The following is a 24258-nucleotide window of genomic DNA, read 5'->3' as shown; positions in this document are numbered from 1 at the left end:
TTGTAATTTTGATAATACTAGGATAAAGTGTGGAATTCAAGTATCATATTGGTCTGTTCATAAACTGGTTTGGGCAACATTTCAACAATAATGTTTCTGTGTAAGTATGTACCCGCATTGACCACACTAAGTGCGCAATTTGCTTTCATTGAAACATACACAATACAATCTAATTATTATATGACATAATTTTTCTTTATCTTCTTTTATGTGTGCCTCCTTTAAAATTTGACCCCCCCTCTCTATTACTACTATCTCCCTTCTACTACTACAATTCAAAAATCACTTTGCTGTTTCACAGGAAATCAATGAAATAAAATCAGGAAATAATTATTGTGCATTATCTTTTTTATTACTGTAGTATAGGAGAGAGGAGAAAGTCTTTATCTGGACCGGGAATCGAACCCGGGACCCCTGTATTACTAGTCAGGTGCTCTAACCACTGAGTTATCCAGGCCGATATCTACGGTCCGTATAACCCTAATTAGTACATTCCTCCCTCCTTTAAATAGTCTTCGCCCTCGAAGACACACACAACCCAGGTTCTTTTCGCCTCTGGCAGGACAACCTGCAAATCCATGGGTGGTCACGACACCAAATGTTATATTTAAAGGAGAGAGGAGAAAATCTTTGGCTGGACCAGGAATCGAACCCGGGATTACTAGTCAGGTGCGCTAACCACTGAGCTACCCAGGCCGATATCCACGGTCCGTGTAGCCCTAATTACTACACTATCATAATATGAATCCATCAATGAATTTTGTAAATAGGTAAATGATTTGATGTTGACTCTCCAGGAGATTTAAATCCTTTTGATAATCAAATAAATAGGAAATGCTTCAAAGGACATTCCAACACCACTGATTAAAACTGAAAGCTTGTGTTCTTAAATAGAACTTCAAACAATTCCTATTGTATTCTAAGCAAGGTATATGAGTTTTCAGCTTTAATTAAGGGTTAAACAATTTTCATCCGAAACAGTTCCTATTGTTTTCTAATCAAGAGGATTTTAAACTCCTGGAGATACAACACCAATTCATTTACCTGTGTTTGAAATTCATTGATGACTTAATTGGCATTCATATAAGAGTATTAGAGTTCTAGTTCAAGTTCTTTATTATCCTTGAGCCAAACGGCTAATCAGAAACAGAATAACAAATATGGTATATACAGATATCACACAGGAGAGTATACATAAATAGAATAAAAGTTAAACTAAGCATCTCTTTTTAAACATGCTAAACACAAGTATTAGAAGAGGTAATATACAACAATGAAGGATGCCCATTCCCAAACTCCTTTTAAAAAAGTATTCATGAGAATTTATTACATTATTTCCAACAATTAGTTCTTCAGAATTATGAATATGTCACATCATTCCTGACTTTACAATATATCTCTTGCAACTCGGCTCATGAACCCTTGGGTGCATATATTTATTTTTTCACTTACCACACAAAATTATGATTTCATTATCTAAGTTCAATGCATCCGCCGAATTCCTCTTCTCAGAAGAAGTTTGGTTCAGATTTTCAATGACTATTTAAACCGTATTTAATCTCCCAGTACTCTAATTTTACGATGTATTGATACCTTCTTTTACGTAGCGCATGGTATGATGGTGGTTTACATTTGGATTGATAAAAAGTACCACACTGACGAAACATCTGATCTACTATTACGTCTATATTGACGTATACTATTCCTGATGTAAACTAATTTTCTCTAGCTACCGTTGCGTCAATCTCAACACTTTCAGAGACCCTTTTTGTTTTCCCGTTATTCTTCGACGATGTAAGGAATTCCGAGAAATAAATTCACGTGCAAATGCACAATTATACTAATTGCGTGGCTGCTATCCGTCTCTACCTTAAATATGTACGCACTGTTAAAATGAAGAAGATATTATTGGCGTCATACAGCCAATAACAAGTATTGCTCCGTGTAAGAATTTATGATTCCAATATGTGAAAAATTTCTTTTTCCTCAACCTGTATAGTGTTTCACTGCTTATCTTTTATATTCATTTTCTTTTTAGATTTCTTTTTTTATGTAAATATCATATCGTCCAGCAAAAAGGACAGCCCGTCCCTGAAATTTGACAACCTTGTATTGTTAGTCCTGTTAGTCATATTTATTGAACATTCAGTGGTAAATATTGGCAGATATGAGAGAGATTTGCGAGTGTTTGTCAATATTTAACATTTTTTATCTAAACGTCTTATGAAATTGATCACTGTTCGTTATCTTCACCTTCTTATACTAGCATGTATATGCACTCTAACATTTTCCCGATTGTAGAAATGTCACAATGATATCCACCGTATCCCTCTGTATGTTGTTTTTTGTGATACACACGGAGACTTATGGTAAAATGCTCTCTCTCTCTCTCTCTCTCTCTCTCTCTCTCTCTCTCTCTCTCTCTCTCTCAAATTTACACTAATATATCTATAGATTTTTCACTCTAAGATATATATTGAAATATAGAACTATTGACTGGAGTATTTTATATCCACTGTATATTTAATGTCAAATATTTTGTAAATCTAACATAATGGTGTCCGAGAAAATAATGTAAGTGATCGGGGTTTTTTTCAACAACAAACAAACTATGTAGCTATTACGGTGTGTATAATGGAATTGTCGTCATAATTTTGATATTTTTCAAATATTATTCACACGATATTAATTCATAATACAAAAAGGTACCTATACAATGCATATATGTGTTTGTATGCTCATTTTACTATTTGCTAAAGTATGAATTGCGTAAATTATGCTAATGCAACCTTAACAAATTTATGGTATGCTAAATTATATTGATCAACAGGGATCCATTGTAGAAAACTTGGCATTCAGAAGACCAGCATGGCAACAACATATCTGGCCTGATAAATCTTCCGATGTTGACTGGGGCGCAGCGAGGGTTGCGGACGGAAAATATAATGACCGTTCAGAAGTAGGAAACCAATGTGCTATATCAGTTCCAAGTCAAACGACAGCGACGCGGAGAGTGGACCAGGGAAATGTGGTCAGTATCAGTCACATTGACAATCTTCCGAGTAAGTGTTCAGTATCCAAACCGTGTTTTCTCCTGAAAATTCAAGGTTTTTTTTCCAAAGGATTAATAATGGCCAGTAAGGAACAGTCCACAAGTCAAATTGAAAATACGTCAAAACTCATCAATAATAACATAGACACCAACTATGTTTGCGCGCTCAATTCCGCATTACCAATGACTAGGGTGAAGTTGTAGCAGACCAAATTTTAGACATGAGCCTACATTAGGAAGACCTCCTTTTACAGAAATGCTTTTATCAATGTATTGATGGAAGTCCACTGCTTGGAATACAAATAAAATCATAAATACATTTTGTGATGCTGATTTCATTTATCGACAGACTTCTGTGGTAAGCGAGAACGATTGCTAGATGTGTAAGGCTAAAAGTAGTACCCGGCCTCAGTGGCAGAGTGGTTAGAACATCGCGCTCAAAATCACACTGCATTTCACCTATGATCGGTGTGGGTTCGAATCATGATCGCGCTGATAAGTGAGAAAGTTTATCAGTTTACTTTCTGACGGTTGGTGGTCTCTTCCCAGGTGCAGTGTATCTAGGTTCTCTCTTCCACCAATAAAAACGGAATGCCACCAGATTACTGAAAAATTGTTGAGTGTGGAGGAAAACAGCAACAAAAAAACCCCTAAACAAACCTACTTTTAACAAATGTTCATACGCACAGCTGTGACCTCTGTTGAACCCGTAGTGGATTTATACAGTGATACATATGTATTGCAATGGTGTTGTATAGGTTAACACAGCTGAAAATGTAAGTATATAAAGATGGTTAATACAATCCAATTGATATATAACACAGACATATAATGAAATTGTATTTTGTGCACGCAGTTTTCTTTGCGACGCGACGACATTTGCCACAAAAACGTTGCGTGGATGTATTGTGACGTCGTCATTTTACGAGGATACTGATACGGAATCACAAAACTACAATGTGGTGATCCGGAAAACCGGATCAAACTCTGTAAAATCCATAGTATCAAAAATCAAACATTGAAGGGTATAGGAGAAGACGTATGGTAATCAGGTATGTATTTCTTATACGGTTATTTGTGGTAATCAGAATTTCACCATACACTTTCATTAAGATTTATTTATTAACCAAAACGATTTACTGAACAATATACATGTAATTCAAAGCATTGTATTCTAATTATTCTAAACTGTGATTTTTATTCATCTATTAGTTTATATGGTTATCTGTGTAGTTTTTGTTTCCCTTTTTAATTGGTTTTCTGTTCCCTTTTGTTGTTGTTGCAAAACAGCTTTAAAAGGAAATCTAAAAAGAAAATACACAAATTATAGAGATGTATTTTTTATTAAGCACTCTCCTTGGTTATGAGTTCAAACTTCAAAGCATGTTTCATTATATATATATACATTGGACCTCATGAAATGGAAAAGAAGTGGACGAATTTTACCACAATATGCAATAGTAATACATGTAATAGCCTTTATTTATCCAGGCTAACATAAATTAGCATATAGCTAATTTCCATTGTGGTACTGCATTAAAACATATACACAAACATAAAATTAAGATCTAAAATTAGTAGCTAAACATGAATACGACAAAAAAGGAAAAGGAGAAAAAATATAGCATCATACTTAATTAGTGATAGAATTATTACCTAAATATGAATACATGACATAAAAAGAAAGTAGAAAAAAATAGCATAAGACACATGCACACACAGTGCCATTTCACAACTACATTTGGTACACCTGAACAAAAAGAGGAAAGCACAATGTTTAAGTGCTACTTCTATGAAAATATTCCATAAAATAGATAGCTTTAAAAATGACAACCGAACCAGAGTTTCGAACATTTTGAGACAGTTTGTTCCAAAGGAATGCAAAAGAGTAGCTGTATGAACGTTTAAAATTTTGAGTTTCAGATCTTGGTAAATATAATAAATTAGACATATAACCATTCGACCTGGTTGGGCGGCAACTCACATCTCTTGTATATTTAAACACGTTTAGGTAATTTGGTATTTGATTATCTAAAACTTTGAACGGAAAAAACAACCTTTCTAAACATAAAATAATCCCCAATTCGCATCTAGTTCAAACAAGAAAATAAAAAGCCATTAGAGGTCCTGATATCTCGAATATTTAAAAGTATTCTTGCCGCCCTCTTTTGCAGCTTGATTTTTTTTCTAAATATAGTTGATTTTGTACGTTACACCAGACAGTACAACAGTAAGTAAAATGTGGGAAAACAATACTATTAAAAATATATCAGTAAAACAGATTCGTTGATAATTAAAAACAACATAAATCACTCAATAAATTGGAAATTATATAACATTATAGAGCTCTAGATTTTTAGCATTGCTCATAGTGCTTTGTCAGTAGCACGAAGTTAACAACCTACGCTGGTACCTTAGATCTTGACACTAAACAATGTGATGCCATAATTGACTTCAATATAACACTATATATATATATATATATATATATATATATATATATATATTCACATCCAACTTTGTGTTCATATAAATTTTATTCATACATGCAATAAGCTATGCAGGTACTAAGATCGGAAGAAGTGCAAGGTACTACACTGTTGCCATGTACTGCGTACGAGGGTCATTAAAAAATTATGTACATAATATTTCTCTAAAAAAACACCAGTATGTCATTTCGCCACGTTGCACCGTTACATCAAAAACACAACATCACAGAGCCACGTTCTACAGTTTCTCAAAATATTCTTCTCTACATTTCACACACAACCTGTAGCGCTTCCTTGCTTTATCGCCTAGATATCTAGATTTTAGGACCATTCACTGCTCCATGATTTCCCGTCACGTTATTTTTTCACCATCACAAAAGAGAACTACCTGCTCTCTGTAATCGATTTCCATTAAACGCCTTGACGTATTACGTTAAAACTTTGCTTATAAAATGATGTAATAATTCTCTACAAGATGTGGTTAAAAAAATTCTGTTTTAGTACACTGTACCATTTTTGAGAGTTTTGACCATTAACATCATATGATGCATTTTTGTGAATAACAAAATTCCACCATGCGCCGTGAACTCATTTTTCGTATTTATTTTTGGAGTATTTTAAACACATCGTAACATCTGATTTTGTCAAATAATTAGAACCATTTATTGTCTAATTATGTCTACCAATTTTAGATGTAAAAAAAGTTATGACCAGTCTACATATTGTTTGAATGACCCTCGTATTTGTATGACTGATGACATTATAACTATGCATGTAAAATATATGTTAACTGTGCTATAGAAATATAGACAACATCGAAGTATTTGAAATACATTCTGTGGAATATAAATGTAAAACATTGAGAATAAATTGATATTATAAAAGATTTCATTGATTTTATTCATGACAATTTTTGTTCAAAATCAAAAGAAAATCATTTAGCATTTGAAAATAGAATTCCCTCTGTCATACACTGAAATAACAAATGCAAAAGCATAACACTACACCACATATTTTTAGGGCATTTTATACCCTAGGTGAATGGTAGTTAAATAACCTACATGACAATTGCTGTCAGCATTGTCTGTTAAGAAAACTTTCAAAGAAAACTTTAGAACGTATGTGTAAAATTTTGAGGTGTATTTAAATGTTTGATAACCATTCCTTACTGAAAGCGGTAGGATTCTTGTAGCACCTTTTAATAAATACAGGATATTTTACCGTTATCATCGCCAACAAGATCAATGTTAAAACCCGGGGTAGTGTTTCTATCGAAGTACATGTGTGATCTATTTATAAAACCCATGAAATTACGTCATACCGGAGTGGATATTTGCTGTCATGCTGCGCAATGTTATCATGTAAACACCCAAACTAGCTTTAAAAGTTTAGCACCTCCCCCTTTTGTGTATGACAGAGATTAAATACTGTGTTATAACGTGCATAAATTGAATATAACCGTCCTTTACATACCCACATATTGTATCGTGAATGGGATGAAAATATACACACCCAAGATACATGTCCTACTTCAAATGTTAAACCAAACGTCTTTAACCATAAATTTCAAACATTTCAAATTCGCAAAACGCATTGTCTTCTTATCACTGCATGACGATCCACTTCCTCACTACAGTTTGTTGCGTATTCTGAATGCTGTAATCCTTTGAAAGTCCCTCCGAAATTCCTTGGCTTCTTGGTTTTCCTTGTTTTCCTCTCCTGATTGCTCTGGGTAGCAACCCTCTATAAAGATATGGGAAAAAAAGAACAAAATGATATGTATCCACCGTCATTTCATAATTGAGAGCCCACTATTGTCGTAAATGTAATGTTAGAAATAAAATAATGCGACAATGTTGTTTTCAGATGATCACTGCTTGTTATCTTAATGAAGCAATCCTTATTTCATACAGGTTAGTATATGTTTATTCATCACTCTATACAAGATAGCCAATGATAACTTGACTGTATTGACTTTAAATTAAGTTATTGAATAAACGGGTCGTTTCTGTTCTATTTATCATTACAATTGATGAATATTTTTTAAACTATTGGGATTTAATCTGACAAACACCTAATATACACAATTTCAAATTTTGGTCAAAATTCGTTAATTGTTGTATGTTTATTCAACGGATTAATTATTTCTTTTTACACAGAAAAAATATGATTATGCATGATATTGATAACATAATCTTATCAAAACTGTTTGAAGGCAACAATGAATAATTAGGTTCGAAAAATCGCTTCTAGGGAGAAACATTTTAAAAACTTGTATGCAAATAAATGCTTCCTCCGACAGCGGTACAAATATATGTTGGTAAACGTTTCCCACAAAGATAATAATTTTTACGATCTATAACCTATTAGCTAGGTCACGAGATGGGTGATTGTTCCTTCCGTTTTGTTACATGTTAGGGCAAATGTTAGGGCAAATGAAATATAAATATCCTAATGTTTGTGATTTTTGTCAAGGGCTGACTTTCACAGTCTGCGACTGGTATGGCAATTTAAACCTACGTATTGATGGAACCACGATATTGTTAAATACATCTAAAATATAAGTATTACGGTTATTTTTTTTTTACGTTTAATCTATTTGAAATTATTTCTTTTATCTAAATTGGTTGGTTTAGGACAATATTTTATTTCATGGGAACGATTTTTAAAAAAAAATATTTCATCCACCTGTCCTAAAAAATGTTGGTACAGTACATCTTGTTTTAATGTCTGCTTTCCATGTTGTAAGTTTGAAGTCCTAATGTCAAAGGGTTCTCAGGTAATAGTCTTGACTATACTTTGATGTAGAAGAGTGACCTTGAATGAAGAAATGAATCACGGTCAAAGATTTTGTACAGTACATCTTGTCTTAATATCAGTTTTCTAAGTTGTCAGTTTGAAATCCTAATGTCAAATAATTCTCAGGTTATAGTCTTGATGTAAAAGAGTGACCTTGACACTGTAAGTGGATGAAGGTCAAATATGTTTGTGGTGTGCACCCCTCTTCCATATAACCTCTCCCTATTTCAAGTTTAAAAGTTTTAATGTCAAACGGTTGTCAAGTCAGCTTTTGGCCTGGACTATATTTTGACATAAAAATTGACCTTGCTTTTAGAAATGGGTCAAGGTCAAACATTTTGATGGAATTCCCCCTTTCCTCATCTTTCTTTCTCACATTCTAAGTTTGAAGTCTTAATGTTATGTTAAAGTTATGGTCAATTCATGTTTTTCTTAATTTGACCTTGAATGAAGAAAGGGGTCAAGGTTAAACATTTTGGTGCACTCTTCCATATCATTTCTCCATATTCCAAGTATGAAGTTTTGATGTCAAACGGTTGTCAAGTCAGCTTTTGGTCTGGACTATATTTTGACATAAAAAGTGACCTTGACTTTATAAATGAGTCAAGGCCAAAAGTTTTAGTGGAATTTCCCCTGTTTTCATTCCCCCTTTCCATATTATAAGTTTGAAATCTTAATGTCAAAGCGTTCTAAAGGTATGGTCAATTCATATTTTTCTTAATTTGACCTTGAATGAGGAAAGGGGTCAAGGTCAAAAAGTTTGGTGCACTCTTCCAAATCATATCTCCATATTCCAAGTTTGAAGTTTAAATGTCAAACGGTTGTCAATTCAGCTTTTGGTCTGGACTATATTTTGACGTAAGAAACGACCTTGACTTTATAAATGAGTCAAGATCAAATTTTTTTGGTGGAATTCCCCCTTTCCCCATTCCCCGTTCTCATGTTCTATATTTGAAGTCTTAATGTCAAAGGGTTCTAAAGTTATGGTATATTCATGTTTTTTCTTAATTTGACCTTGAATGAAGAAAGGGGTCAAGGTTAAAAGTTTTGGTGCAGTGCACCTTGTAGTTATGTCCTCTTGCCACGTTCCAAGTTTGAAATCGTAATGTCAAAGGGTTCTCAGCTATTGGCCTGGACTATATGTTGACGTAAAAGATTGACATTTACTTTATAAGTAGGTCGAGGTCAAAAGTTTTGGGGGCTGACAACCATTCCCCATACCTTATCCTTATGTTCCAAGTTTGAAGTCTTAAAGTCAAAGGATTCTCTAGTTAGGTTCTGGAAAAAATTTGGTTGAATAATAATAATAAGAAGAAGAAGAAGAAGAAGAAGAAGAAGAAGAAAAACGACAAAAACAACATGTCTCCCCTTTGAAGGGGAGACATAATGAGACAGTATCGTGTGTATGTGTTTGATTCAATGTGAGTATAGTACCTGCTTAAAGTTCAGTTACCTTTTATCAACGAAACCAGGAAGAAAATAAAGTAAGGTATCTGTATGTAATAATTTGTATAATATTTTGTCATTCCCAAGCAAATGAAGTTGAAGAGGGTATATTTGAACACCATATCTGTCTGTAAGTTTTTTTTCTGTAGGCATCATTTTAACTGGACTCATTCTAAGAGGCTAACACAGTAAGTTTGAAGTTTCTCATTCATAACTGTTAATATTTTCGTGAGGAGCAAAGATACGGGCTTGGTAGAGTAGTTACTGGATCCAGTAATGTATCTTTGTTTGTAAGGGTTTTTATGAGTTTAGGAATCCAGTATAGGTACGGTAACTCATATTCATTCGACCCATTGATTGGGATATTAAATGTATCTAAAACTGAAACATGGTTTTGAAGAATTTCATCTTTTGAAAGGGCAGTTGGAGTATAAGTACGATTGCCAAAAGTGGAATTAATGCCAAGTTTGTTGAAAATATAGTTGTAATAATGAGCCTTACAAACAGAGACAATGTTGTTACTAGCTTGGTCAGCTGGAACCAAAACATATTCCTCATGTAACCTATATAATTCTTTTTTCACTTCTGGTTTACTAAACACAAAAAGATAGATGGTACGTATTTTTGTTTTCATATGTCTAATGCGGGATTTTAATACTCCTCTCATGCTTTTAACCCATTCTGACAATGTATCAAGTTATTTTTCATATTTAGCCCATCGTATGGCATAATCTTCGACATAATCCATAAGTTCTGTCGCCAATTAAAAGATCGAGGTTCTCTGTATTTAGGACCTTTTAGAATAAGTGATTTGAGGTCCTCATTTTCAACTATATCAACATCACCAGTAATGACATGTCCAGCTGGACAATAGTTGAAGGAAGATGAAGAACAAGAACATGTTGGTGGATTACGTATAAGATGGTCCATATCTAGGCACTGCAAAATTTGTTTATGATTAAAAAGTTTGGATGCAGTAGTAGAAGTATTGGTGTAGGAAATACAGGGTGTAGACTTCAACTTGAAATAAGTTGGAATACACGACTGAACCCTCTTATGACGAAGAATGTTGCTGATGTTGACGGCATTTATTCCTTTGTTTGTAAATTTTAGCTTAAGGAACTGGCGGCATGATTTGGAAGGAATATCATACATGACCCGTGCTGGTTTAAAGAGCCTGTGATAGACAACATCCATAATCATAGAGTTCAGTCTATATTTATGTGTTGAAAAATCCAAGTATAGACTAGCCATAGCTTTTTCAAATAACGTGTGTAAAACTCTCAATGGGAAAGAGTAAAGTTGTGTACGAATATGATTGTGATATGATATGATGTATCCATGACGAAACCAAAAATGGAAAACTGATTGACCTACTTTCAGCCCTTACGTGGGTAACAGTATGAATGAAAATGACTATATGGATTTCAATATATGTCGGATTGTATATAATTTGGATTAAGAAGATACAATAAATTTAATTTACATCGAACGTAAAAGTGTACCACGTCATTCGTTTCACAATTTTGCTAATTAGTAGGTGTAGATAACGTTTTCATTTTATATTCAGATCTTACTTTTACACCTGTCAAGGCAGCATCCTTTCCGACCTGGGCAGCAACAAAAACGATACGGAAGGAATACAAGGTTGATAGGAGAAGGAATCCTCCATTCGTAATCATTGATGACGGTGTACCTCTCAAATCTCCACAATTTTTCGGAATTTTCTTGAACCCTTTCAAATGTGTAACTGAAACAAAATATTTAAAATCCTATATATCAGGATATTGGAAGATGTAAAACTTATACGGTACCCATTTTGATGCACCAGATGCGCATTTCGACAAATAATGTATCTTCAGTGATGTTCAACCGAAATGTTTGAAATTTGAAATAACAATGCAGTTTTAGAGCTATTATAGGTAAAAACAGCGTGCCAAAAAAGTGGAGTCAAATTCGTGTAAGGATAAGAGCTATGCATGAGGGAGATAATCCTTAATTTTGAAATGAATTTCTAAATTTTATAACAGCAATTAAATATACATCCGTATTTTCAAGATAGTAACGAAGTACTTAGCTACTGGGCTGTAGAGACCCTCGGGGACTAACAGTCCACCAGCAGAGGCCTCGACCCAGGGGTCATAATGTAAAACTTATATGGTACCGATTTTAATGCACCAGATACGCATTTCGACAAATAATGTCTCTTCAGTGATGCTCAACCGAAATGTTTGAAATCCGAAATAACAATCAAGTTTTAGAGCTATTATAGCCAAAAACAGCGTGTCAAAAATGATGTAAAATAAGCATATTGTCGATAGTTATTTCTTGCGTATTATTTTACGTTCCATTTGTAAACCATGCGCTCGTGTAAAGACGTCAAATTTCAATGAAGTGTCAGACATGTTAATATTTGCATATACCCAAAGACCGTCGCAGTGGGGGTTGTTTATCTTACCCACTCTTGCCTTTACAGTCGCATCTCCAAGATTCATGACTTTCAATGTTAATGACAAACGCTCGAAGAGGAAATTACATCCAATTGCATTGAAAGTTCTAGGATTAATGTGGCACCGTAATAGATAATTAAACATGAGCCACCCGGTTTCAAAACGAGCGCCCTAAGACTGGACTATCAAACATGTTTGATAAATATGCTTTATATGAATATAAAAAGTTCAAATATCCAGGTAATTTTGAACGTACTTTCAATAGGCAAACATTTATCATCCTACTAAAATGTCACTCTAACGATAATGATTAACATTGTTAGAATCCTCATGGACACGATTTGTGCTCCTTTGTTAGCTGAACTGTTTTTATATTCCTATGAAGCAGAATGTATTCAAAAACTTCTAAGTGATAAGAAAAAAATATCTTGCTGTGACCTTCAACTTGGATATTTAAATATATCGACGATCACTTGTCTATCAACAGTGATAATAGTTTAAATGTATACATATATGTCAATTCCATATATCCCTGTCATCTCGAAATAAAAGACACCACAGAGTCGTCCACATCTGCTTCATACCTAGATATCTCATTGAAAGTAGACATTAACGGCTAACTGACAACTCAACTGTATGACAAACGGGATGATTTCAGTTTTTCCATCGTCCACTTCCCATATTTATGTAGCAATATTCCATGATCACCTGCGTATGGTGTTAATATTTCTTAACTGATTCGATACACAAGAGTTTGTTCTGCGCATGGTCAGTTTTTAAATCGAGGCAAGCCACTGACAAACAAGTTGATTGTACAAGAGTTCCAAGAGTCTCAATTGAAGTCAGCATTTCACAAATTCAATGGTCGTTATAACGATCTAGTTCGTCAATACAACCTATCATTGAGTCAAATGCTGTCTGACGTGTTGCATACCGATTGTTAAGCCGTTCTTGGCACACTGATTTTGACTGCGGATAACTCCGTTTATCTGATCAGGATACAGGGCTCACGGCGGGTGTGACCGGTCAACAGGGGATGCTTACTCCCCCTAGGCACCTTGATCCCACCTCTTGTGTGTCCAGGGGTCCGTGTTTGCCCAATTATCTATTTTGTATCGTTTATAGGAGTTATGAGAATGATCACTGTTCGTTATCTATACCTTTCATTTTTCATAATTTAGGTAAAAAACTTCAAATGCATAATAAAAGAATTGGCTCATCAAGATAGAGCAAATGATACGATTACTTGATATACCTGAACATTGCAATAACGAGGTTGACCAATAGAAGATTAGAGAATAGCATGTACAATGCTGAAATGGCCAACACTGTCCAGTCTTCTTGAGGGCAACGTTCAATGGAAGGGTTGGACTGCCACACCGAAGTAATGTTAGAACAGTCTGATAGGTCTTTGCCTAGAATTGTCAAAAATGTGATAACATCATTTTCTTTTTTCTTATTTTGAAATGTGGAAATTAAAAAAAAATATAATATCAATTATACTTCTTCCATAAGAGTTGATCGATGTGAAATTATAGATGCTTGTTGATACATGTATATGATTTATTGATTGCAATGAATGAATAAACCCGGGGATTTTTTATGCAATAAACCACGACACTAGATCCCACAAGCATGAAATTCAAGAAAATAGTCTTCAACAACTACGATAGCAAAGCCCCACAGAAATTCAGCTATCGTATCGAAATGTTATTTCATAATCCTTCTCTAAAGTGTTTCTTGAAAACCATGAACAAAGTATCGTCAGTTGAACAACTTTTCAATTATCACTATAGTGAATCAATCAAGTGCGCATTGTACAATAACATTGTTACCCTCCAAAAAATCATTGAATAGCTCCCCATAGAGTTGAAAGTAGGGAAAATAGATAATTTTCCAAATTCTCCAATTCTTCCAATCTCCATCCCACATGCCCCGATAATCCTTCCAAAGGTTTGCATGGTAGTAAATCCCAAATCCTATCACAATGAAGACCGCCAGGAACAGGAAACCAAACAAATCCTTCAACTACAAGATGTTAATACAAAGCAACATTTATTCGCAAGTACAAAACAAACATGAATGTGAATACGCCATGCATCTAACTATTTGTTTTTCTAAGAAAAGAGCATTGTGTTAGTTCAATCCCAAAATATTACTCCTAAAGGTTTTAAGCTTATCATCGACGATTTGCAAACACAAATGCTAAGATATGTTTTATGGTACCTTCCATTGCCCAGTAGTCGTACACTTAAGAAGTATCCGTTTCAAGAAACATTGTATGAATTATTACCTTATTTCACATGATATTTTAACTTATCGTGTTATATTCTTACTTTCTCTTTTTCAGAATATTTCAAAGCGGTTTAATATATTTATTATTGAGACACAAAGCAAGTGAAGTTCAACGTCAGCCATATTTGTTTAGGATCAATAGTAGTGCACCCGGATGCACCAGTAAAATGAGGCTAAGAAAAACACATTTTTAGTGTGTGGTAACTTGTTTCATTCATTTCTTAATTATCACATTCGTTTTATGCATTTACACTTATAAACAGGTAATGGAAATGAAATATTTCATTAAACTGAATGTATTTCGGTTTGATGAATTTCAATATGAAAATCAAATTGTCATGAATTTCACAACAGAATAAATATGATAGGCATCAATATAACATCACAGTCAACTTTATTCTGAATAATGAAACTGTTCAAAATTTGGTAATAAACATACATTAAAAGTACATGTGTTTACTCTATTTACAGTGGGGACATTTATATTGATCACCAATACGAACCACTCTGGTATCTGTGCAGTAGTTTAAGTGAACCCAAGGTCTGCACATACCACATTGCTACCACTTCACAAAAAGTGAACCCAATGTCTGCACATACCACATTGCTACCACTTCACAAAATGAGGGCTGCACTTTGTCGAACGGCTTCAGGTGTGTACTTTTTACAAATACAGCACAGTTCTTCCTCGGAAATGGAAACATCTTCAGAATCTTTGCATAAAAGATATCGGTTTGTAGGCCCAGATTCCTGAGAATGATCCTTGGTATGATGAGAAGTATTGATCTTCTTACTACTCTTTGGGCCCAAATGGGAAGGTCAAGGTTCCTGAGAGTCATTGTTAGTCCGGCATGAACTTTTCTTATTCTTTGCATTTGCGGAGTTTTTTCATGTAGATTTCTTAGATGAAACATGTTCTTTGGTTTTATCGGACACCTCAGGCTCAATTATTGCTCTGCCTGGTGTTATCTTACCAATAGTATTGCGTGTTTTTTTTGTTTCTCGATCCTTCAGATTTTACATGGCAAGCTCCCTCGTGCGTTCAGTAAAAATGTTCTCATCTATAATCTCATTATCATCCTCATCTGCCTCTTCCATTTCTTGATTTTCTTCATGGGCGACCGTCAAGATTGCATATGAAGGTGCCATGGATTCAGCTAGGAATACATAAGCATTACCTGGGTATATCCCAAACTTGCGAAAGGGAGACTGAAGATTTTCTGCTGAGAAAACTTTCGTAGTTCCACGACACACCAGTGAACAAATATTCTGCTTCAATATAAATGTTGATGTTTATCTCATCTGTTTATGCCACAAATTGATATAGATTTTCTGGAGGGGACCATAACAACCAACATCCATGGGTTTGAGAATATGATTTGTGTGTGTTGGCAATACATGCAGTCTGGTATTGTGTTCCTTGGCCCAATCCACTGTAGCAACAGAAACATGGGATTTGTGTCCATCCAACAGCAACAAAACTGGTTCATTAAGCTCACCGGGAACATTTTGATGGGAGTGATTCTGTAGATATTGCAGGAAACTAAGTTATACCAACCACTCTCTGATACATCACCAGTTGCTCCAGGTGTTGCGCTTTCCATCAACTCTGTCCTCGTGCACATTCCAGTAAATACAAAATATGGTGGAATGTCAACCCCGAAGAACTGTCACATCCCAATATAGTGACTGTAGCGGAGTTTCCTGTTGTAACTGCCTGTGGAGTTTGTCCGGTGCCAGATACTACATGAGGAGACACATGATTAAGGGTAATTCCTTTCTCATCAATGTTGAATATTATATGTGGTTTGTCCAATAAGCTGTATTTCTTAAGAATAGACGGAAGTTCGTCAAAGTACTTTTTTCACATTTCCCGAATTTGCTGATTTTGCTCGTTGGTACTCTAAGTCTCTTGTCTGTTCAACCTTCAAATCTGGCCAAACCTTCATTAATCGTATAAACCGTTTACCCGTGAGGGGTTTCTGTTGTTTAATCTTTTTACCAGGTTGAATAGCATAATCTGATGCAATGTTAGTCACGTCTTGACGTGTGTATTCATACCCCAGTGCTGCCATTTCCTTCAAGGGGGCACTAGCATGGCTTCTTCTTCCTGTTCTAATTAACATGCTGGTCCCATAGCGGCCTTCTCCATATCAACCAACTTTCCCTTTCACACGGTCATGAATAGTTTGGACGGGGACACTATATTTCTTCGCTTCCTTATGGACACTAATACCCATATACATGTACTTGACAACCAGGACTGAATTGCGCAAAACCTTGGTTAAGCTTAATCAGTGGTGAATCTAACCAATGGTTAAATTTATTATCCACTGGGTAACTAACCACTGGTCAAAATTATGTTGCTCAAAGTGAGTTGAGCCCTAAGGTTTACTAACTAATGTTTAAGTACATTTAACCAATGGTTAGTACCCCACAATGCAATATATGTCGTATGCATATATGTAAACAATAATGACTAAGGTAAACAAGAAACGTTTCTCACCTGAGGAGACATTGTTTCTAGTCGAACAGGTTGAAGAACATTTAAGTCTTGCCAAGTCTAAACAAACCAACCAGGTGACTAATGCTAAAAAGCTGCTGTGTGGCGATATATTACGGAGGCTGTCAATTCCAGGGGGTCGGGGGCAGTACGATCGGTAGAGCAGGTGAAGGGGAAATATAGGAAGGCCTGCTCGAAGGCAAAAGGAGAGAAACACCCCCAGAAGGCTTACGGTGTTAGAACCGAAGGACGATTGATCCGGTGTCCCAAAATATCCTGGATATCTAAGTTAAATTTTAACCTTCAGCAAAAGTATTTAAAACAAGATGTGTTCTTAAAACTTCAATGCCCTCATGGGTGCATACACTATTGAAATGCTTCACATAATATACATATGTAATAAGTGTATTAACATTAAACATTAAAAGATATGACCAATTTGGACCCGTCCTAGAGTCAAAACCATAGGTTGTGAAATTCACCATTCTCTGTACATCTTTTCTGCTATTCCTTAGTATGCATTTAGATTTTTGTTTTGAGATTTTTGATTTGAGATATTTTTAGTTGTTTCGGATTTCAAACATTTCGGTTGAGCATCACTGAAGAGACATTATTTGTCGAAATGCGCATCTGTTGCATCAAAATTGGTACCGTATAAGTTTTACATTTTATACATGAATATCTATTTACTTTCAATTTAGTATCAATAGTACTAAAGAAGATGTTATGGAAGTGTTTTACACATAAACACTCTATACTAAGTTTTGAACCACCCTGGGGTCAAACTCCCTACCCCGGGGATCAAAAAATTTACAATTTACATCTTAATTCATTTAGTTTTCCTTAAACATGTGCGGTTATAGAGAATAAGCTTTTCGAAAATTAGTAAATTTTGGGCAGTGTTTGCCCGCTTTTAAGGTCCCAGGGGTGCAGGAATCCTGAAATTTGATATTTCTGTCCCCCTTGTCACAAATATGCTTCATGTCAAATTTGAAAAGAATTGGTATAGTGGTTATCAAGAAGTTAAAAATGACCATTCTTCACACGTTTAATAACTGCCCATTGTGGACAAACCCTTATACTAAAACCCCAACCCCTGTGGTCATCAAATTTACAATTTTGGTAAAGAACTATCTGATCTTTCTAAATATTCATTTAGTTTCAATTTGATATCAACAGTACTAAAGAAAATGTAATTTAAGTGTTTTACACATAAACACTACATAAGTATGGTCTCGTCCTGGGGTCAGAACACCTACCCCGGGGATCATGAAATCTACAAATTTGGTAGAAGCCTTCCTTCTCTACCTCAGTATGCATTTAGTTTTACTCAAGATGTGCTGTTCTTGAGAGGAAGATTTTTGAAATTTGGTCAATTTTGGGCAGTTTTTACCCCGACCCCAAGGCCCCAGTGCTACATGAATCCTGAAATTTAAAGTTTATGTCCTTTTTGTCACAAAAGGTGCTTCATACGGAATGTCAAAAGAACTTTGAATGATAGTTATCAAGAAGAACTTAAAAATGGCTATTGCTCATACATTTGATAACTTACCATTTTGGCCCCACCCTGATACCAGAACTCCTACCCCTGGGATCATCAAATTTACAATTTTGGTAAAGGACTACCTGTTCCTTCTAAATATTCATTTACTTTCAATTTAGTATCAACAACACTAAAGAAGATGTTATATCTAAATGTTTTACACATAAATACTATATATCAAATTTGGCCCCACCCTGGGATCAGAACCACCACCCCGGAAAGCATGAAATTTACAATTTTGGTGGGCCTTCCTGCTCTACATCACCATGCATCTAAGTTTTGTTACACATGTGTGGTTCTTGATAATACGATTTTTGAAAGTTGGTCAATTTTGGGCAGTTTTTGCCCTGACCCTAAGGCCCCAGGAATGCAGGAATCCTGAAATTTACCATGTCCGTCCCCTTTGTCCCAAAGATTCTTCATACCAAATTTCAAAAGATTTGGAATGGTAGTTAAGAAGAACTTAAAAATGTATATTGTTTACACATTTAATAACTGACCATTTTGGCCCCACCCTGATATCAAAACCCCTACCCCTGGGATCATCAAATTTACAATTTTGGTAAAAGACTGCCGTTTCTTTCTAAATATCCATTTAGTTTTAATTTAGTATCAATAACACTAAAGAAAATGTTATATCTAAATGTTTTACACATAAACACTATATATCAAATTTGGCCCCACCCTGGGATCAGAACCTATACCTCAGGAATAATGAAATTTACAATTTTCATAGAAATCTTCCTGCTCTACATCACCATGCATATAGTTTTCCTTACACTTGTGTGATTCTTGAGAATACGATTTTTAAAAGTTGGTCAATTTTGGGCAGTTTCTGCCCCAACCCTAAGGCCCCTGGGATGCAGGAATCATGAAATTTACAATTTATGTCCCCATTGTCCCAAACATGCTGCATACCAAATTTCAAAAGAATTGGAATGACAGTTATGAAGTAGTTAAAAATGTCTATTATTTACACATTTAATAACTGACCATTTTGGCCCCACTCTGATACCAGAACTCCTACCCCAGGGATTATCAAATTTACAATTTTGGTAAAGGACTACCTGTTCTTTCTAATTATATATTTAGTTTCAATTAAGTACCAACAGCACTCAAGAAGATATTATATAAGTGTTTTACACATAAAATTATATAACAGGTTTGGCGCCGGCCTTGGGTCGGAACCCCTACTCTAGTGATCATGAAATTTACAATTTTGGTAGAAGCCTTCCTGATCTACATCACCAGATATTTAGTTTTTCTTACACGTGTGCGGTTCTTGAGAAGATTTTTGAAAATTTGTAAATGTTAGGCAAATTTTGTCCTGCCCCTAAGGCCCCAGGGGTGCTGGAGTCCTGAAATTTACGATTTATGTCTCCCCTGTCCTAAAGATGCTTCATGCTAAATTTGAAAAGAATTGGACTGGTAGTTATGAAGAAGTTAAAAGTGTTCATTTGTTAACACACGACGGACGACGCACAAGGACAACCAATTGCAATAGGTCACCTGAGTTTACTGAGAAGACTGGCATCAAAAAACAATCGACATTATAAGTTAATGAGGTATTCAACACTCCCCAAACACCCTTATAATTTAAGATTTTGGAGGTCATATCAAGACCTTTTTCAGGCACGTCAACATCCCTCCTACGATGCTATTAAGTGCCAACAATACAAGTAATTATCCAGTGATCCTATCATCGTCAAATACAGTACACGTATGTCAAAGTATGTATTGGAGACACAACTATATCTTACTTAGGCCTGCAAGTTGTCACCGTGGATGGTCCATCTGCTATAAGTTTATTTGAGTCATTGTGCATTTTTGTATATCACATGTATGTTGGTGAATACGACTTTTTATATCAATGTTTAATTGTGATATATATTAACTTCAAAAGTTATTATGAATGACGTAATTAACAGTCATTCAATTTCATGAAGTGTATGCACTGTCTTTATCATCTCATGATCATTTAATTATTCATTTAGGAGTACTAAATACAACATATTAAAGACAAACACCTTGGATATAGTATAATCACTTTCATTATTACATATGGTCTGTGTGTTTAATGAATAGAAGCCTTCCCAGTTCACATACACGGGCTCGTGCTCAATGGGCGCCATGATACGGACGTGGGTACCATCAATAGCACCAACCACACCAAGAAAATTGGCTATGGCATAAAAGTCCCTCCTGATGTTGGATTTCTCTCCTTCTGTGGATGGCCACTTTACAAAACGTAAGGCCAAATCAGTCAGGGCTTGGGATACATTGCGGATGCGAGAAACACTTGACTTGTGGAAACCCATGTATCGCCTATAGTTTTCATGTTATCACATGTAGCGTAATATCATAGAGCCATCTCGACATGACTGAGAGCTGACAGGGAATATGAGCGCAATCTTGGACAAGTGATGAAATGAACTGACTATTTACTAAACCTGTAATTTTCTTTGTAGTCACTGTCATTGAAATCATGATTAAAATGTCTGTAAACTCTTGTTTTCTTGTGTCGTCTGCCAAGGCTGACATCAAACAGCCATGTTTAGCCACTGGTTTAAAGACTAAACCCATATCTACAGAATGGCTAGCTTTGGACAAAACTTAACAACTGGTTAGGCAATTTAACCGGTGGTTAACTATTGAGCAACATAATTTAACCAGTGACTAAAACTTAACCATTGGATAAGAGATTTAACCATTGGTTAAACTTGATCAAGGTTTTGGTAGATTGATGTACATTATTAGATCATATTATTAGATTAAATCGATGAAATTTATGAATTAAAGTACTATTCTTTAATCACAATTACTACACACTAATTCCCAACATCTTAAACAACCTTTCAAAAACATAACAACTTTTCGATACACCAACAATTAAAATGTAAACAATTCAAACTAAATGGGAACCTTCACCTTGGGTCATGCTAATTAGCCATGTGCTTGGTATGTTCACAGGGTGCGGTTCAGTATGATCAATATCTGCCGTCACAAACAGAGGAAAAATCATGAACAAAATGGCGGGTATTTATCGTGTATAGTTGTATTATTGTCATCCCTACCTGTTTGTTTCGCATATTTCACTATGAGTAAAAATGCGTACGCTCTCTTCTATTATCTTCGAAAATCAGCAGCTCGTGACGTAATACTTGAGCACGCGGCTCGATTATAACAACAAACAAAATGGCGCACGACTACTGGCACTCACGACTTCTTGTTCTTCAGCCTTATATAACAGGTTATTGCTAATTGCGGAACGGAACTCAAAATTAAGAGCGATTGATAGAGCTAAGGCAACAAAAAATCGGGAATATTATTTTAAGGAACATTAAAAATTAGGAATTTCTTTACAAGCGGTAATACAATTTTATCTTAAAACTCTGCAATATAAATTTCAGTAATCAATTGAAGTAACTAATTTCAGTAACTGACATGTATGTGTAAAAGTTTACAAAGCGATTTAGTAGAATCTTGTAATTTCGACATTGAGAGAGGTGCTAGCAAGCTACAACAGTTAAGGTAATTCCATTTTTTTCACTACAACTTTTATAAAAATTGGGAATTTAATACAAAACATAGATGTGTATCATATCATATTTGAAAAAAAAAACAACGTACCATTTCCTTGATCATAATCAGAGTAGGTCCCAACCGTCTGTGGATGAGAAATACTTCAAGAAACCTCAAATACATGACAAGAAGGGATAAGGAAACATTCTTCTGGCGATGGTAAAATTATCGGAGGGGTACAGGTGACGCACTGACAACGCTGTAATTAGTAAGGCGTACGACAAAAGATCCACCACATTCCAGAAGTCATACAGGTATCTCTTCATTCGGGAGTAGTAACTGCGATGTGAACGACCCTTTGCTTCTAGGCATCCCTAGATGATATTTAAACATTTTTGTCAGTTTTAGAAAACAAATCTTTTATTTTATATTTCATTTCTTATTTTGTGTTCTTTCATATGTGCAAATGTGCCCCGATTTCCTGTGATCGAATTGAAGCCGATTAACATCTCTTAGACATATCTGTAATTTTGCCGAGGCATATGAAACAATTGGTTATATTTAGGGCTTTCGGATGAGACCTTAAATCACAAATCCGATATCACTATAGTTGGAAATAGGAACATGGAAAAAAAATAATAATAACATACAGTCATCATTCTCATATTTCAAATACGGAATACAAATTTAAAAATTAAGAGTGTGACTAACACGGACAACTGGACATAACATATATTGGATTGTGTCCCTAGGAGGAGTAAGCATCCTTTGTCGACCGCTCATATGCATCGCAAGCTCTATACCATGATCTGGTAAACTGGCATAGAGCATCTTGGACATCATTCGACCCAACAACATGTTGTATTTGATCATTGTATCAATCATGCTGATTTCAAATGAGGCCTTGTGACATCAATTTGTTTATCAGAAGCTTGTCGCTATCCTAATATTGATTATACATAGAACGTGCTCTAACATATATAATCAGTTAAGAAACGTAAGCATCATATAAACACCATATGCATGTGTTCATGGGATATTCTTACATTAATATGAAAAGTTGACGATAGAGAATCTGAAGTCATCTCTTTGTAATAAATTTTAGTTGTTGGTTTGCCGTTGACATTCATATTCAATAAAAAGTACTTTGAAATGAAGCAGATGTGGACGATTATGTGGTGTTTGTTGTTCCGAGTTCACTGGGATGTATCAAATCAACATACGGATAAAAACTATTATTCATAATATATAAAACGTCTACGATATATCTAAATGTCGAATTGAAGGTCACAACAAAAGATTTGTGCTTCTCATGTAAAAGCTTCTGAAAAACTTCTACCTCGTACGCAGAATAACAACAGTGTAGCTAATAGAGGAGCACATGCCGTTCCAATGGGAATTTCAAGAGACCTCTGGAAGATTTGATCTCCAAAAACCACGTAAATATTTTCTATAAGGACCATCTTTTTATATAATTTTGTCCGTAGAATGAGGAAGGTGTTTACCTGCAACACGGTAATATGTGGTAGGAAAGGTAACGATAACGAACAGTGATATATCTTACAAGTTCTATAAGTAATACAAAACAGAGAGCTGGGCGCAAATACGGATCCCTGGATATACCAGGGGTGGGGCCAGGTGCCTAGGGAGATTCAGCATCCCCTGACGACATATCACACCCGCCGTGACCCCTATACCTTGATCAGGTAAACGTGACTGAATGTGTGAAACCTCTCACTATGACAAGTTTATGGAATCACTATATGAATATGATAGTTAAATATACAAAAACATATCTACGAAATTATATTCAATAAAACGATTTTTTTCTTGACATTGAAAACCACCAGCTGTATCTGTAGTACCACATATTTTGACCTATGCTTGACGCTTCATGACACACGGCACCCGTATTTGTTTTGATATCGGAAACTCACTGGTAAATACGAGCGTTTGACAAATGAGGAAAGGTGAAAATAACGAATAGTGATCGATCTCATAACAATCTCATACTACCTGTATAGCGCGTTCATGGTACAAGTGGAGCTTGAACTCACCACTTCCTACTGCGTTATCGCGATGGTGAGATGCCATCATATGTAGATGCTAATGCACAAATTAAGAAAATCATCATCAAGAAAAACAAATTGACTTTAGCT

General features: G+C 35.1%; 1 pseudogene; it reads right to left on the bottom strand.

Moving 5' to 3' along the window:
* Window positions 1–4189: 4189 nt before the first annotated feature.
* Window positions 4190–24258, bottom strand: part of LOC130049155 (transient receptor potential cation channel subfamily M member 2-like) — a 54349-nt pseudogene continuing 34280 nt past the window's right edge.

Source organism: Ostrea edulis, chromosome 8, assembly GCF_947568905.1.
Source record: "Ostrea edulis chromosome 8, xbOstEdul1.1, whole genome shotgun sequence".
NCBI lineage: Eukaryota > Metazoa > Mollusca > Bivalvia > Ostreida > Ostreidae > Ostrea > Ostrea edulis.
This window is presented reverse-complemented; position numbering and strand designations above follow the sequence as displayed.